The following is a 14,909-nucleotide window of genomic DNA, read 5'->3' on the forward strand; positions in this document are numbered from 1 at the left end:
AGATGTCCATCTTCTCTCCCAGAATGCTTGCGAGTCTGCTTGCAGAGCAAAATCAGGTGGATACTTAATCCAGGTGGCTGCTGAAAGCATGGTTAGACATCTCAGTGCCTTGAGAGAACCACGTGTGCCACAAAGCTTCCCGTGCAACACCTGGCTGAGCAGGGCTTCAGGAGATGCAGTGTTGAGCTGCATCCAAGCTGTCACTCAGGGCAACGACTCTACAGCAAGTCACTGGCCTCCTGGTGCTGGTTTTGGCAATGGGGAAAGCTTGGCTTGGCTGCCTCTATTTATAAAGCTCAAATGCATTTGTCACCCAAGAGCCCGATCACTCGTAATTATAACGTCAAAGAAAATCACACCTCTTATTTCCTGCCTGCGTACCTGCTTTCTTGCAGTTTACCTTTCTCTGCCCCTCCTGTTTTCTGATGTTTGCATGCATCCTATGCTTCAAAGGCTGTGGTGTTTCAGTTTTATAATCCTTTCTTTTTTTTTTTTTTTTTTGTGGGGCATGAAGGTCAATGCTGCCGTGGCTTTTGCCAGTTGTCCTGTCCTGGGTACTCTCTGTGCACTGTAGCGCTGCTAGGAAGGTTTTAATTTTTCTTAGAAGTAGTTAAAATTTAAACACGAAATGAAATGCAGAGGTGGGAGCTTTATGTGCAGGAGTTTTTGGTGATGGACCTCACTTGTGAACCTTCTGTGTAGCAAAAAGGGCTTCAGCAATGCTCCCTCCTGCTTTTTCCCTTGCAGTGTTTACATTTTCCTCTCTAGCCCGTTGGCAGTGACTGCAAAACTCCCATTTATTGACACTGTGCATAGCACTGAGCTTGCTGCATCGATCTGGGCGCTTAAATAGCACAAAGATTTTTACCTTGCATCTGGACCGGAATAAACCCTCAGCAAACCCGGGTGCTAATTTTGGCACCGTGCACCCCTCTGCTCCCTGCGCAGGGCAGCAAAGTCACAGGTACTTAGCAGAGCGACCTCGGAGGAATCTTTATCTGGGTGGAAACAGATGGAGTTTGACTTGGTGTCAATCAGCAGCCTGGAATAACTTAATTTCAATGCAGAGGAAGCGGAAAGGTGCAGCGCTGCCACAGCCTGGATGCTGACAAGGAGGAATTTAAGCTTGGAGAGCGGTGCCTGGTGTGCACGCTGATTATTTCCACGCTCCAGAAGCTTGGCCACCAGGAGGAAACTGCACTTGTCTCTTTGCACAGGTCTCTGCTTGGGAAGGTGTTAAGCAGGGCGTTGTAAAGCATCCTCTTGATTGCAGCCTGGTGGCAGATCCCATAGCTGAAGGAGTCTCTTGGAGAAGGGATGTCACACTAGAGTGGGGTGAGGACCTAACAGGTAAGAGCTTCAAGTCCTTTTCTTTTCCTCTGCAGCTCTTGATGGTCACCTCCAACACTAGGCCAGCTGTGTAGTTGGGAATGAGCACAGAAATGGAACAAATTTCATGTGGCTTACCTGCTTTTTTCTTTTTTTCCCCCAAATAGTTTGGTGCTCTCCTTGCTGGCAGGCCTTTTGGATGGGGACCTGCTGGGGTGCTCAGCCAGCTGTGAGCAGTCTCCTCTAATTTCCCTTCTCTCCTTTTCAGTGCTTCATGCACTGAAGTTAATCTTGCAGAAGGGCCTGATGTAGACTTTGCAGAGCACTCTCGTGCCCAGGGCAAGCAGCCTTCATGGATCTCAGCTTTGTGCCCGGATGAAGGTGCACAGTGCTTTGGGCCATGGATAGTTGCAAGCCATCCTCTTGGCTCTGCCATGGACCCAGAAAAGCTGCCTGGTGCTGCAGACCAAAGAGCCTTCCAAAGGCAGCTTCTACATTAGCTTTTCATTCTCTGGGGAGAGATGCAGGACCCTGGCAGTGCTGTGGGTCTCCTGGTACGTTCAGGTTTCTGTAGCTCCAGGACTACACAGGCTGCTACTTAAATCTTTGAAGAGCTGCTGTGGTCGTTCCACAAACCTGTGGAAAGGCTGAATGTGGTTTCAGGATGGCTCCCCCGATTTGTCAGGTAGAGTTGTTCACCAGCTTTGTTTTAGTGGCTTGTTGAGGCCTCCAGCTACATTTATAGGGCTAGTTAACAGCTATGCAATGACCTGTCATCCCCCCAAAATGGAAAACCAATCTGTGGAACTACCCTAATGCTTGGCAGGGAAGGAGACAGCAAGTTGCAGCTCTCCTTTTTGCTAGCAAAGACTTCTCTGAAGGCATTGGATTGAATGTTGGTCCTGGTCTCTTCAGCCTCTGGTGTCACTTATATGCCAGGAAAGAAAAACAGCTCCAAAACTTGCCTGCCTTGAGCCTGTTGTCTGTTGCTAAAGCTCTCATTTATCAGCTGTTTTTACTGAGCTAGGGATGGGACTGTTTCCTTAGCCACCCCTGCTCTCCCTTGAATGGGGTGTAAATATCTCAATCAAGAGCTTTTTGGGGTGTCCAGGGGAATCTGATAGAGTAATGATACTGCAGTACAGCTTTCAGTAGCACACATGGATGCTCCTGCCTGTCTGTGCCTGGCTTGTTGGCCAGGTCAAAAGCTAGAGGAGGTGGAATAAAGGCAAGACTTGACCATTGCTACAACACACAGCTCTCTTAAATGCCCCTTAATACATTGCAACTAACTTATTTAACCCCCCTGTCTCTTGCCTCAGTGAGTTTGGGCCTCTCCTAAGCAATAATTAAACTTTAACCTCAGCAGCCCTTGCTAATGTTTGCCTTTTGCTTTGGAGGAAGGAAATGTGATCCTAATCGTTAGATCAAACGGCATCTGTACTTCCATTGGGGGGGAAAAAAAAAAGTAAATTTGTAGTGGGCTTAATGAAACCTAGAAAGATGTACTGGATGGGGACAGAAAATGGACAAAATTATATGCCTTTTAAAAACTTTTGTCTCCTGGAGTTACTGCAAGACTTCCTCTTGTGCTAAATAGGGATTTTTTTTTATTATTATTTTTTTTAATCCTGCAAGCTTTCAGACAAGAAAATGGCCTTGGAAAGCAGATGTCAGGGCTGAATTGCATGCTTCTTCCCTTAGCGTTTGGGTTGAAAGCGTTCCTTAGAGACCAGCGCCTGCCTCTGTGGAGATGCTGATTGAAAAGCTACCGATCAGGAAAAAAAAATGTTAAAAATGTCAGAAATTTGACTGTCTTTCAAACTTTATAAGTCTCTCTAACTTGAGACCCGTGGAGTGCTTGTGTGTGTATGGGAAGCTGGTTGCTATAGCAGAACTCCAGAGGTCTTCCAGAAGGCACCTGTGCTGCAGAAGTCCTGGAGGGGTGGGTTTTGGATAACCACGTCCCTGTTGTGTAGTGCAGGAGTATCTTATAACCCATCTGCTTGTTGGTAACTGGGGTGAGATCTGGCTGTAAACCCCAGGACTTAAAAGAGCAGCTTAATATCAAGCCACGTGGGAGATTTGAAGACCTTTTTCTAAAGGTGAGTGGTTTTGTTGCTCCTCTTACCTTTGGGGATGAAACCCAGGTGTGCCAGAGCACCTTCCTCCTGTCCTGATACACATGAAACACCACGGACAGCTGGGTGGCAGCCACTGGTTTAAGAGAAAATGGAAGGAAATCAGGCAAAGGGATGTGGAAGCAGATTTTTTGGTCCTGGGTCCTGGCTGAGTGCTGTTTGGTCTCCGAGGACCAGTGAGTAGCACAACAAAACAGGGATTACCTAGGGGGGAAATCTAGGAGGATGTGATAATGTGGCTGATAACTCGCTGAGGAAACAAATAGACTGAAAGGAAATACTGTTTTCTAGCAGCCTTGTGTACTTTGTTTTAGGTTGAAATCCATGAAAACTGGGGAAAACAAGAGGAAGGAATTTATCTTGGCTTAGGGAAGATGATTTAAGCTTACCAGCAGGATCTCTTTCCATTGGTAGTGCTGTGCTGGGACAGGGCTGTAGGACGATGCTGGAGGTCTTGGGATCCATTTGGACAAGGCTTTGTGCAAGGCTGACAAATCCACCTCTGGATAAGGGGAATCAAGTTGGGTGACATCTCAAGGGTCTTCCAGGCACTGTGCATCAGACTTCTCCCTCTCCTGGATGCTGCCAAGACAGCCTACAAGATCATTTGGCTTGTCCCTTGCCTGTGTCCTGTCCTCTGCTTGGTGGAAAGCTCATTTCCAGAGCATCCATAGGAACCTGTAAGATCTCGCAGAGGAAGGAGTGGTGTCTGACCTGATATTGTAGCGGTAGTGTGGAATAATGCAGAGGGATTTGTAGGAAAAAGGTTAAAGATAGCGGGACATGTGAATGTTTAGCAGATGTGTCCAGTTTCCTTTGGGAAGAGGTGCAAAACCATGATGTTTTTAGCACTAAAAAAGCAGATGGGGGAAAGAAATTGACCTTAAATGCTCCAAGAACCTCCAAGCATGCAACTGCTTTGCTTCTGCCAGTCATCAGGGAACCTGATTAATAATCAGTTAAAGGTGTTAGTTCAGATAGAGATAATTCAGTTGTGTGCCATGACCTGTACTTTGTGGGGCCAGGAAGGGTCTTGCATAGTGAGCTCCTGGAGGCTGGGGTGGCACAGGGCTGAGATCCAACAGTGGGTTGTTACTGGTGTTAGTGGTGAAGGACAGGGTGGCTTTGGTGGGATTAGCACTAAATGCTGTGCACAGGAAGGTGCTTTGAGGCTTCAAACATTTCTTGAACTTCTCCTGTTTGAAGGAGGAGGTATGCTAAGGCTTTTGAGACAGTGTCGGCAAAAAAAAAAAAGTACGGTTATTGCATGATTGTTGTGTGCTAATAGGATTTAATTTCTGCAAAGCTTTTGATGAGAAATAAAACTACCTCAAAGGACACGCAGGTATTTTGGGAAGGCTTAAGTGGAATAAAATTCAGCTGTGATCATGTTACAGCGGGGAGACTTGGAATTAACTGAGGGGGGAAGCAATGAATTTTACCATTGCTAAATGGAATGTGCACGGCCACATTTCTCCTGCTTATGCAAGCATCCTCAGGGGGTCTTCCCTGCTGGAAAGAGGGAGATGATGCCCTCAACTCTGCTCAATGAAAGGGGAAAAAGGGAAATGTCTGCATCTGAGAGCTGTGTTGAGTCTGTAGGCTTGCCCATGAAAGCTGAAAAGCCTGCAGGTGCCCTGGAAACCTGGGCTGGATTTGAATTTGTGACCTGTGGGTGAGCTGCTGCATTTTGCTGCCACTTTCTTGTGCCGTGAGGACTTGTGGGAGCTCTCAAGCAGTGTAATAAATATGTGGTCCTGCTGTCCTTTGGCCTGTTTTACTGGGGGAGGTGGAATAAGGAGTCGATCTCAGCCTTGGTGAATTTTGGGGGAAGGGGAATGTGGAAGGCTTCCTTCCTGGGGAAAAGGGCTGGTAACACCACCTGGAAAAATCAAACAAAGCTGCTTCTCTTCCCTTCTGGCTCAGAGCAGGCAGGCAACATCAAGGTGGTGCTAAGCCTTCCTAAAGCACATAGGGTTTTCCTTTTGTTTTTCTTTCTTTTTTTTTTTTTTTTTTTTTTTTTTCTTGAGAGGTGGGGTTTGGGGATTGGTTTATATGGCTTTTGGTTAAATCTCTCAAACAATGTTGTTTCCTCTTCCTTGGAGCAATTGTTCCCTGTGCAGCTGACTCTTTTCATTCCTCTTCCTCTCCATCGTGGGAAGCGCTCCGATGATGATGTATGGGCTCAGCTTCAGTCTCTGGTTTGCTTTTCTTGCTCCTGCTCAGGTCCCACTTATTCCTGTGTAATTTTTGTCTGGATCCCCATCGCAGGGTCCATGAAACCTGGTCTTTTTGTGGTCAGCCTGTTCTTAAAGCCTTTCAAATACACTCATTTTGGGGGAAACCCTTGTGATCTGTAGTCTTTAAATTTTTATTTTCAACTTAACTTTTATTTTTGCTTCTGCAATGCCTGAGAATCCCTTGGTTCCTCCTCTCAGGCCTTGCATCCTCTCTTCTTGGACCACACCAAGGTGTGCTCAGAGGAGGAGAGGACAAACTAGGCAGTGGGTCTTGATCACCTATTTGCCACATGGCTAAATGGAGATGGATGCCTACCTCTTCGGTGCAGGGGAAGAAGAATATAGTGGAGATGGTGCTCATCTCAGACCAGACAGGATTTTGTGAATAATTTCATGATACACTAAAGCCATGAGAATCCTTATTTCGGAGGTATCTCAATCCCCTGTGCCATCCACTATACCAAAGCTAGTAGACTTGCCTTGAATATTACTCATAAGACTGGATTTGTTCTCCACGAGCATTTCCAAAGACAAGCTGTCATAAATCAAGCCTTGATAGAGCAGCATGAGGGAAGATGCTCATCAATTCACTAAGCCTTCACCATGGGTGCAATAGGTTGGAGCTGAGCAATTTGTGGAGTGCTGTATGCAGAGATGATAAATCCTTGGATGCTGCAGGCTTAAGGACATAAGTAACCACCTGATTATGCAGTTACTTAAATTTGACCTACTTCTCTTTTTGAAAATGTTCTCTAGACTCCGTGGCAGAGCAGATAAATGCTGAAAAGACCTGGCAATTCTTATCAGAAGAGCTTCCTGCAGGGAGCTGTTGGTGATTTATGCTGGGGAGGAAGAGGAAAGGTGGCTGGTGTGAACGTTTCATGATAGGCTTTGTGTTGCTTAGCTCATGGAGTGAGCTAGGAAAGGCAGCAGCAAACTTGTGGGCTTTGCCCACTCCTGTTAGGTGGAAATCACGTGCTCTAATTAAACAACAGCAGTTCTTGATAATGTTTTTAAGGGATTATATCACGCTGTAGTGGGATGGGGCATGCAGCCAGAGCACATTCATCCTGTTGATAAGGCCAACGCCCACTGTAAACACTGTTATTAACAGCCTGAGCCTGTGTGAGATGCTCTAATGGAAAGCTGTAATTTGAGAATAGGCAAGAAGCTCGGAGAAAACCCTTGGTGGATATTTAAAACCTTGCCTACAAAACTTGTTCCCTGGGGCAATGATGACCGGTACCTTCTTGCATACAGTATGTCATTATTTTTTATGGACAGACATGATCATAACCCTTTCAGTTTCAACTTGTATGAGATGAAATGACGTAGTTGGGTTTCAATGGCTCTATTGGTATCCAAGGTCTGTCCTGGGATTCTGGGGTGGTGCTGGTCTGTCCTTTGTGCTTAGATTTTTGGACCAGGATCCCTTGACCTTGTGCAATCCCCCTAGCTTGCTTTCTGCTCTCATTCCTTAGTTTGCAGAGCAGCAATAAAATGCTACAGCTACGAGACACGTTCTGGCAAGTTGATGTATAAACACTTTTTTTTTTTCTGGCAAATGGGAGCCTTGAGGTTGGAATTTAGGAGGAAAAAGAAACTGAAAAGCAAGAGCATGTCTGCACTTCCCTGCTTAAAAATAAATTCCTCGTGTAGAGGAGGGGAGGGTGTTGTCTCCCTGGAGTACAAAGCTGATGAGCATCTGAAAACTTTCCACTTGGCATAACTGGATATGAAGTTATCTGGTGGGGTGGGATGGAAACTCAGATGGCTGCTGTCCATCCTGTGGCTGAAATGCTTCATCAGTGACTCTTCCCCTCCACAGAGCAGGGAAGGTGCATGGAGGTGATTTAGTTCAGCTCTGCTGCAGAAACTTGTCTCCATGGGATTCATCATAGCCATAATGATGACTTTGGATAGAAGCTTCTCTTGGAAAGCTCAAATTTGTGTTGACTTAAACTGGGGGCTTTCTGCAGCGGAGGCTTGCGTAGCTGGATTGTTCTGCAGGAGTGTGATCCTCTAAGGAAAACATTTCATACAGTAACGTGGGGAATGAGGCCAATTTGTTTTTTGGAATTTATTTGTATCTAGCTTGGATCTGACAATAGATTTCCATTCCAGAACATGTGAGGTCTGTAGTAGAGCTGTAACAAATAATCAGCCAAATCTGAGAATTTAACACCTTATTCTGTGTCTAGTAGTGTCCAGTGGGTAGATCTGAAATCCAGAAATTGCCCCCCAGCAGATGTCTTGTCCACAGAAATAATGGTCTAAATCTGCAGTAGCTGTAGGAATACTGATGAGAAATCTAACACTTGTTCAGGCCAAGGTGGATTTTTCTTTTTTGTTTGCTGAACTGGCCGTGGGTACTATGATGTGCCAGATGACTGCCTTCCCACACATGCAGGAATGGAGACCGGTGTTTTAAAGGCCTGAAATTAGTGCAGATTCTCACTTTGGCTTCTCCTCTGGACTGTTCGTTATTCCTCTTGTTCTTCCTCTTTATTTAATCTATGCTGCTCTTTAAAAACAAACAAAAACCCCAAACCTTTTCCTGGCCTTATCAAGGCGTATGGAGATTAGGAATTGCAGGCGATCCTCTGAAATTATTGCCTGAGAATTGCTTGGAAATGTTTGCTGACTTGGCAGATAAGTCCCTGAAACAGTGCAGTCTAAGCTGTAGTTTAGCATCTGTCCTTGCCCTACCACAGTCACTGAGGCTATACCTGCATCTGCAGTGGTCAAAAGCCAGATATATTTTTAGACAGTGTTTAAATAGACATCGTCAAAACTGTTTAATGCTGTCTCATGGGTACAAGAGTGATTGCACAGAGGACTGTTCTCTTGTATGGAGAGCTCATTTGGGCATTGCGGTAACGCAGAGGGCATGCTGGTGCAGTTCCTGTCACTTCACCCCAGAGATGCTGAGCAACGCAGTTAGCTCAGGTTGTGTGCATGGTATTGGGAGGACTGAGTTTATCTAGGCTCTTCTGATCTCTTCTGTAAACTAAAAAATAAAAAATAAATCACAAAGTGAGGAGCAATTAGGATATAAACAAATTTGCCATTTCCTGCATAAACTTCACAAAATCCCAGAGAGGTTGAGGCTGGGGGCACCCCTGGGTGAGCTGCTCCCACCCTGCTCCAGCAGGGCCACCCCAAGCACCACGTCCAACCTCTCCTTGAACACCCCCAGGGACGGGGACTCCCCCACCTCCCTGGGCAACCCGTCCCAAGGCCTGACCGCTCTTGCTGAGCAGAAATGTCTCCTCATTGCCAACCTGAGCCTCCCCTGGCACAACTCGAGGCCGTTCCCTCTGCTCCTGGCCCTGGTTCCCTGTGAGCAGAGGCCGCCCCCCAGCTCCCCACCCCTTCCTTTCAGGCAGTTGCAGAGAGCAATAAGCTCTGTCCTGAGCCTCCTCTTCTCCAGCCCAAACCCCGCCAGGTCCCTCAGCCGCTCCTCACAGGACTTGTGTCCCAGGCCCTTCCCCAGCTTCGGAGCCTTTCTCTGGATGTGCTTCAGGGCCTCAATGTCCTCCTTTTACTGAAGGGCCCAAAACTGAATACAGTACACACAAATAGCATAATGCAGCATGTTTTCCCTTTAACAGAGGTCCAAACACCGAAATGTTGACCTGGTGCCCACCAGGCTGGAGAAACTGAGGTCAGAACACTTCTTGGATGATTCATTCTGGGAGGTGGGCTGAGATAATTTATTTTCTGTGATATCCCTTGCTGGAGGGCAGACGTTTAGAGAGAAGTCCTGTAGAGACCATCTCAGGTACTTTTCCATACAGCTCTGCTTTGGTGCAAGTCTATCCAGAAGCGTCAAATAAGTCTCCAAGACAGGCTCCCGTGTAATCTGCAGCAGCCCTGAGACTGCTGGAGCCTGTTTTGAATCAGAAATGCTCCACGGATACAGCTGTAGTAGTGTTTTTCTGAAGTGCTGATCTGCTTCCTTCCTTTCCAATTCCTCAAAAGAAAACAAGTCAGTTGATTTAGGCACTGGAATACACTGCTGACTCTGCACAAGTTGTTTGCTCTTCTTGTGTCCTTTTTTTCTCAGCTGAATTACCGCAGGGTTTGGGCCACAGGGAAGGTACTTCTGGAAAGTCTTCAATGCAAAGCTGATCCAGAGGCATAGAAAAGAGTAGAGGGACAGAGCCGAAGCTTAAAGGCATTGTCATCAGATATGCTTTTCCAAGCTTGTTGCTTGGAGACCTTCTGTATTAGCTGTGTAATAATTTAAAGACATGTTGTAATGCCTTCTTAAAAACTGTAGGCCTTGGTGGGGTGTTTTTTAAGAGTATCCCCCTTGGAAATCTATAAACTTGTTTTTTGCAGTGTTTTGTGCCAAGAAGTTTTGCAGGTGGGCTACTTGGTGGCCATCACTCCTGGTGATGCAGAATGTCAGGGACGACTTTTGCCTTGTGGTCCTTTGGACAGGGACCCAGAATGGTGTGCACAGGGCAGGTCCACGCTACAGCTGCAAGGGTGGCTTCACCTCCCATTCATCCTGACCTTGGCAGTCTGTATCACCCCTTTAATCCCTATACTTATTTAAAATTGTTGTCAGAGTGTGTCTGAGCAGAGATTAGAGGCGGATGAATGAGGCTGCCTGCACAAGTGTGGAAAGAAAATGGAAGTTTCTCCTGAGCTGAAAATTGCTCTGAAATTCCTTTATGATTATTCCTATTATTTTAAGTTTTCTACTCCAAACTAAATGCTAGAGAACTGCCCCTTGTGCTTCAAGGGCTGTAGTGCAAAGGGATAACTAATGCAAAGGCTCCTTCACTGCAAAGTGAAGCCATCCTAGCTCTCTGCTTGCCTCCTGTGTTGCACTGGGTGCCTTTGAGGTGACAGCAATGGCATGGCCCAGCTGTCTGCGTTGCTCTGGCTGATCTGCACTAATGCACTGTTTGTTTGAGTCAAGCCTGTTTTGCTAATAATAGGCAGCTTTGTGGGAGATAAGCACCAGACTGACCTTATCTGTGCCCGTCACATTTGGCCTGAGGGAGCTTATTAGCTTGTGTTTCACGCTGTGATGTATGTGAAGGGAAATAAGCAGGAAAATACATTTTTTTTGAACTATTGGAGGAGCTTTTGGAAGGGAAGGACGGATTAAATAAAGGCAAGGAAGCTGGAAGCAACAATGAACGTGGCTTGTGCTGTTACATATCTCATTCCATGTGTCTTTCCCACCCCTTTGGTATGGGTGACAGAGGTTTGGTATGTGCAGCCTGGTCCCTGGGACCTCACAGGGGAAAATGAGTCTGTGCCTGGGGGCCACAACCGAACATCTTGTCTTCTAGGCTGCTGTAGGATGCAGGAGCCCTGTTTGTTTGGGCAGGAACAGGCTGCTGGTCCTGTGTGCTTCTCCACAATGATCCCTGTGAGATGAGCAGGAGTCCTGGTCTTGCAGGGGTGGTTGGATGGAGGTACAGAAACAGTTTTCTCATGTAACACGAGAGGATTGCACGTGCATACATAACCACACACAAAATTGGTGCTTGGAAGTGCTGTACATAGTTATTTCATTTTTTTTTTTTTTTTTTTTGAGAACTGGTGGTCAGTATCCAGCACTACACTTCTAAAAGCAAGTCCCCAGAACCAGCAGCTGGTGCTGAATTCACATGAACATCAGCTCACTCCATTTATTTCAAGTTGTCTGCTCGTTTAAGTGCTTATAGTTCAAAGGCAGTGTGGGAATCCTGACTCTGCTTCATGTGATCTTTCAGCGTTGGTGCCTTCTGGATATGGATTTAGCGCAAAACGGGGCTTTTCAGATGTTTTAGAAGTGGCCTACAGAAATACTGGGAGGAAAGCTAATGCAAAGGAAGACTTTCTGGGAGATGGAAGAGTGTTTGTTTCTGCCTTTCCTTTGGTGCAAAGGCTCAGAGTATGTTTGTCTGCTGAGCTGTGTGTTAGTTTTATTAACTAGCAGAGTCAGGCATCTCCTGGGCTGGTGGGATCAGCTCTTTCCCTCTCCCAGGCATTCGGACACAAAAAATGCTTGGAAGATTGCAGCAAAGAAATCTTAATGAATATTCATCAGGGCTGCTTAAAACTGCTTTATTCCTAGTTGCACTTGCACTCCTGTTATCTTGTTATGCTTTTATATTTGTGGCTGGAGCTGCAGAAGGTCACGGTGACACGTATTAAGATGCCAGCCGTTGTCTGTCTCTGGTGGCACAGTGGCAGTCCTTGCTGGTCATTGCCTAGTGAGTCCTTCGTTGCTAAAAATCACTGTGACAGCAGTGGGGACTGTGCCAGAGGAAATTTTGGAGGTGTTTATGGATCTTGCTGTAGTGCTTCTGAGTAAATCCCTGATCTCTGTGGATGCCATGGGCTGGTGTTGGCCCAGGGGTGCCAAGTGTTAATCAGTCTTCCTTCAGGTGTATGCTTGGGCTGATGTGATTGTTCTGCTCTGTTCTTTGTGGTAGAAGCTCTCAGCATTGAGGAGCTTTATTTCTGGGAATGGAAACAGTGGGGGTAGAAATAGGGTGCAAAGTAAAGGTGGGTGCAATGCTCGATGTCATCTGCAGCCCCAGACTGGGAGGGTGGTGGGAAGAGGCTGCACTTGCTTGGCAAGAGGTGGCACGTGTGTGACCACGCTGTGCAGCTGACCAGCTCCCCAGAGCACCAGCTGGGCTCTAAATGCCTGACGTCAAGTTATGGGTCAGGCGAGGGCACTGTTTACATCCTGTAATTAACGTCTGTGCAGTTAATCACCAGGACTGGCAGACCCGGAGACGCTGGATTGGTGTTGCACTCTCCGTTGCAGTTGGATCCCTGTCCCAGGGATGACAAGAGGCTAATAACAAAGATGTGTCAGCTTGGACCGTCTGCTAATTCATCCTCCTACCCCTTCCAGCATGAGTTTGCAGTGTATAAATCAACCCCTCTTTATGAATCAGTGCTTTGACTTTAATTTCTTCCTCCTTTTTTGGAAGGAAAGTTTTTCTTTTAACACGTGAACCTGTGGGGAGGATTCAGTAAAACTTGGCGAGGGCAGAGCCTTGAACACAGCATTTTTGTGCGAGCTGATGCATTGGAGCTGCTTGTGGGAAGCCAGGTTGAGACCTTGGTGGGTAGCACAACCACCTCTTTGACTCGTGGAGACTTGAGTATCTTAATTACTGTTCAGCGTAACTGAAAATCTAATATTTGGCAGATAACTGTGTTCTGAAATATGCTAATAGCTTGCTGGAGCAATTAACCTTGCAAAGCAGGAAATGTGTGTAATGTATTGATTTTTTTCTTTCCTTCCCCTTCCCCCTGTCTCTTGGTGAATGCCATTCTCATTAAGGCAAGGAGGAAAATAAAGACAATCAGTTGGTTTTCCTTGGTTTAATGCCAATTTCAGAGGATGCAATTTCCGTCCCTCACAAAAGGATGGAGACAGCCGTAGGAAGCCAGGAAATGGGGAGGGTGACCTGAGGTCTCCTCTCCTGGTGTGTCCACTGCAGAAGGTGGACTTGAGATTTCCCTGGGCTCCGTGAATCCCTGGCATGATTAAATGCTACTCTCTTAGCAGCTGGTCTGTCTTTTCTGCTGTGACAATGACTTTCCTATAAAGGTTTAAACCCTGTTTTGTATGACTTGCTTGCTCCTTTTGATTGATCGGTATTAACTTGCCTTGGAGGTGAAGAGAAATTCATACTCTCTCTCATCTCACTCTAAGCTGTGTATAAAGAAAGATTTAATTCTGCATCTAAAAAGGCTCCGTAGAGGTGGTGAGGAACAAAATACAGCTTTCCTAGCAGACACAGATGTGACCTTCTCCTTGTTAAAAAAATTGCGGTTGAGGCTTTAAAAACAGCCAGGGCTGTAAGAGTAGAGGTGCCGTTAATTAACATTTATCCAAATATGCTAGGAAGCTGGCTTACATGGTCACCTCTCTAATAAAAAAAAAAAAAAAAAGAGAAGGGCTGATGTCTTTTGCTTCCCACAGTGCTGAGGAAGAAGAAAAATCTGGTCCAGAAGCTGTTCACTAGGACAGTGTTGAAACCATTGAAGTCCTGCTCTGTGGGTGAGCTCTAGGGAAAGGGAGGATGTGACTCTCCCTGCTCAAAATAGTACAGAGCACCCCTAGCATGGGTTGGTGATAGTTTGTGGTGGTGTTTTGGGGATGATGCCCCAAAGGTAGCCCATGTGCATTAGTGCATGAGCCCATCTGCATTAGCAAAGGCTCTCTGGAAAAGGCCAGGACAGGTTCTCAGTTCCCTCACGGAGAATTAGGAGGATGGCTGAGAAGCTGTTTAGTTCTGTGTTGAGTTGCTGGGGGAAAGATGGAGTGATGTTAAGCAAGTGCCCAGCACTTTGGGACAGATTGGGATGAGCTCTTAGCTCAGATTTTCACCACCTACCTCTCCTCTGTTGAACTTGGCGTGTGGTAGTCGGCACTTTCTGAAATCTTCTGTCTGAGGTCTACAGAAACCTGAGAATTTCTGCCTTCATTAAAAACCCGTGAGTCTTCAGTTTTGGCGAAAAGATTAAACAAGAACAAAGCAGAGTGACCCAAGCCATCAGCTCTGCTTCATTCAGCAAGTGGCACAGCTTGTACGTGTGATTTCCTGCACACAACAAAAAAATTGCTGTGCTTCTCCTAGGGGAACATTTTGCTGTGTTCCTCAAAGGATGAAGAAGAATGAGGAGCAGGATCTGCATGAACTCAGGTTCGTCTGCCTCACTGCTGGTTTTGGATGGATGTGCTGGTGTGTCTTTGTAACAAAAGCAGCTGCTTTTGTTACAAGGTAAAAAAAAAGAAATAAAATAATAATAATAAAAAACCTTTAAGGTATGCTTCTGCCACTCTGCATTAAATAAAACTAAACAGGTGAGAGCTCTCTTCCTCTTGGTTTGAATAGAAGTGCTCTTGGTGGACAAGGCAGGGTGCTTACAGCAGGACATGGGAGGAAGGCAACACATTTAAACATCTATTGCATGTCCCAGGTACTGGTCTCAGTCCTGGGGCTGTTTGTTGCTTTTGGTGAGAAGGATAAATTGCTTTTCTTAACATCCCAGCTCCTTCTTCTGTAGGGTGGGAGAGGGAGATCTTTGTAAGCCACATCCCATGAAGGTGGAGAAAGCTGTGCTGCATGGTGTGCTGAAATGCAGGCACACTTCTGTGCCTGCCCTGACTGCAGCTCTGCAGAAAGGGCTTGGGAAAGCTAATTATCCAACTGGTGTTTGA

General features: G+C 46.2%; 1 protein-coding gene across 6 annotated transcripts in view; it reads left to right on the forward strand.

The window, feature by feature from the left end:
* GDPD5 (glycerophosphodiester phosphodiesterase domain containing 5) overlaps window positions 1-14,909 on the forward strand; it is a 159,418-nt gene that overhangs the window by 15,774 nt on the left and 128,735 nt on the right. Inside the window, exon 1 of one of the 6 annotated variants that reach the window (XM_082751870.1) lies at window positions 444-1,350. The exons of 4 other annotated variants lie outside the window; for them this stretch is intronic. The gene's annotated coding sequence lies outside the window, so the exon portion shown is untranslated. Of the gene's footprint in view, window positions 1-443; window positions 1,351-14,909 lie in introns of those variants that run through there. One more of the 6 variants, XM_082751875.1, reaches the window with a different exon arrangement.

The sequence above is a fragment of the Aythya marila genome (assembly GCF_965140915.1).
Source record: "Aythya marila genome assembly, chromosome: 1".
NCBI classification, from domain to species: Eukaryota; Metazoa; Chordata; class Aves; order Anseriformes; family Anatidae; genus Aythya; species Aythya marila.